Consider the following 3,280-nt stretch of genomic DNA (forward strand, 5'->3'; position numbering starts at 1 on the left):
CTTATTCTTTGTAAGCCTAGTACTTATTCTATTGGTCTCTTTTGCTGAACCACTAAGTGACGGGGACATGAACACACCAGCATCGCTTGTCAAGCAATGCTAGGGGGACAAACACAGACACACAAACACACACACATATATATACATATATACGACAGGCTTCTTTCAGTTTCCGTCTACCAAATCCCCTCACAAGGCTTTGGTCGGCCTGAGGCTATAGTAGAAGACACTTGCCCAAGATACAACGCAGTGGGACTGAACCCAGTACCATATGGTTGGTAAGGAAGCTACTTACCACACAGCCACTCCTGTGCCTATAAAGCCTTGGGAGTGAAATTTGGTAAACAGAAAATGTGCAGTATGTTTGTGGCTATAGTAGTGATAGAGATGTATAGAAATGTTCAGTAAATACATCATGGGAAAATATATCAAAATATATCGTAGTAAATACATTGTCTGAATTTTCATTGCAAGCTAATTAACATTATAAGCCAATTGAATCATCATCTGCCTTTTATCCACGACATAAATACATCTTTAAATAAGTGCATTGCCTTTCATTAACAAATAAAACTTGTAATTTGATTTTTTTACTGCAACGCTAGAAAAGATGTATGTTATGTAATAAAAGAAGAAAGGATCGATCAATGAAATATTATATCCCCTTCTTAATTTCTGAATAATCATAGAAAAAAAAATTTCCCTATCTATGTGCATGACAATAATCTAATTACATCATATTATTAACATTAATTACTACAGAAATGTAACAATGTAGTCTTAATTCATTATATTTTAATTGGACCTAATGAGGAAATAATGATGGTAATAGTCTCAAAGTAAATAAATATGTTGCCTTTCATTAACATTGTTAAACAAAATTTGAAGACAAAGAAGAGTTATTAGTAACAAGTGTACTCAGTGTACACATGAAAGAAAAAACAAACAAAACAAAAACAAATAAACAAAACAAATAAAAGTTATTTTTTCAAAATAGAACCATGACCATAAAGAAAATGCACTATTAACACTATTTTAACCTTTGAGCATTATAAACAGATTGGCTGCTTGTTCAGGGATTGGAATTGATTGAGGTTGTTCATCATTTATTCAATATACACAGAAATAGGAAAATTTATACAGTTTATATCTACTACATAGGTTACATATATTTTAACCCTGTATTTATACTATTCGAGTGGAGACGCAATGGCCCAGTGGTTAGGGCAGCAGACTCACGGTCATAGGATCGCGGTTTCGATTCCCAAACCGGGCGTTGTGAGTGTTTATTGAGCGAAAACACCTAAAAACTCCGCAAGGCTCCTGCAGGGGATGGTGGCGAACCCTGCTGTACTCTTCCACCACAACTTTCTCTCGCTCTTTCTTCCTGTTTCTGTTGTGCCTGTATTTCAAAGGGACAGCCTTGTCACACTGTGTCACGCTGAATATCCCCGAGAACTACGTTAAAGGTACACGTGTCTGTGGAGTGCTCAGCCACTTGCACGTTAATTTCACAAGCAGGCTGTTCCGTTGATCGGATCGACTGGAACCCTTGACATCGTAAGCGATGCTCCAATGTCTGCTTTGGCATGATTTCTACGACAGGATGCACTTCTTAATGCTAACCATTTCACAAAGTGTACTGGGTGCTTTTTACATGGCACTAGCACTAGTAGTTCATAAGAAAGGATCCCTTGACTGAGGTGAGCATATCACTGAGGGAGGTGGCTTTATGCCAGGTGACGAGAAGGACAGTGTGATAGTGTATTTACCAACAACAACATATTATTTGAAACCTTTAGCATTCAGGTTAATTTATGAAATGTAATGCTTATTCATTCACATTTTCAAAAATTAATCATGTTGCTCTTGTAACTTCAAGATTTTGAAGATGTGATTTTTTTATTTTTAGAATTGTCATTGTAGAGTAGGTGTGAGAGGCTGGATCTGGCCAGTTTCAACATAAAACATGTTAATTTGTCTGAGAAACATCAGCTTAGTAATTCGTTCGACTACAGATGCAAAGCCTGAAATTTTGAGGGAGGGAGCTACTCAATTACAATGACCTCAGTGTTCAGCGAGTACTTATTTTATTGACCACGTAAGGATGAAAGTTGGCCTTGACAACATTTGAACTCAGAACATAAAGCCAGAAGAAATGCTGCTTCGTGCTTTGTCCAGCATGCTAACAATTCTGCCAGCTTGCCACCATTCGCCAGCTTAACAATGACAGTTATTTTGCTAAATTTTTCATCATTTAAAAATTTATTTGAAATAAAAGCAGTGTATTTCAACAGAAATACAGCAACAAAACAGTTAAACTGGGGGGAAAGAAAAACATATAAAAAAAGACAAATTATGAGCAATGCTTTCCAAATATTTTGGTATTTTGGCAGCTTTGATGTTCACTGATGACACATTGACTTCTGACTTTTTATTTCTTTCTGTGATGTGTCATGTCTGTAGCAGTAATACACAGTTTGACTGATTATTACTTTGTTTCTTGGTTGTTCCTTTTTCAAAAGTTCTAAAAAGTTTCCAGATCAAAGGATGGAATATTTTGTCTCCTGAATCTTTTTTTTTTTCATTCTTAATAGAAAGCAGTCTGTGTATAAATACTTTCAATAAAGCTTTAAAATGTGTTAACTCCACAAATAATAACTTTAAATAACGTTTAGCAATGTATTTTTTCTTCATCAACATTTAATATCTGTTTTCCATGCTGACATGGGTTGGATGGTTTGACAGGAACCCATGAGCCAGAGGACTCGCGATGCTCCAATGTCTGCTTTGGCATGATTTCTACGACAGGATGCACTTCTTAATGCTAACCATTTCACAAAGTGTACTGGGTGCTTTTTACATGGCACTAGCACTAGTAGTTCATAAGAAAGGATCCCTTGACTGAGGTGAGCATATCACTGAGGGAGGTGGCTTTATGCCAGGTGACGAGAAGGACAGTGTGATAGTGTATTTACCAACAATGAATTTAGTAAGATGATGAATCTACTGATGAAGTATTTAACCCTTTAGCATTTAAACCAGTTATATCCGGCCAAAATATTCTACCTATTTTATATTCAAACCAGCCAGATCCAGCCTTTCACACCTACCCTACAATGTCATTATAAAAAACAACCGCAACATCAAAATCTCAAATTTATGAGATAATGCATGATTAATTGAAAACAATGTGAATAGACAAGCTTTACAATTGACAGATAATGTACTGGTTTTAATGTAATTACCTTGTGGTGACCAGCAAATCATATATATATAT

Source organism: Octopus bimaculoides, unplaced genomic scaffold (assembly GCF_001194135.2).
Source record: "Octopus bimaculoides isolate UCB-OBI-ISO-001 unplaced genomic scaffold, ASM119413v2 Scaffold_81419, whole genome shotgun sequence".
Classification (NCBI taxonomy): Eukaryota; Metazoa; Mollusca; class Cephalopoda; order Octopoda; family Octopodidae; genus Octopus; species Octopus bimaculoides.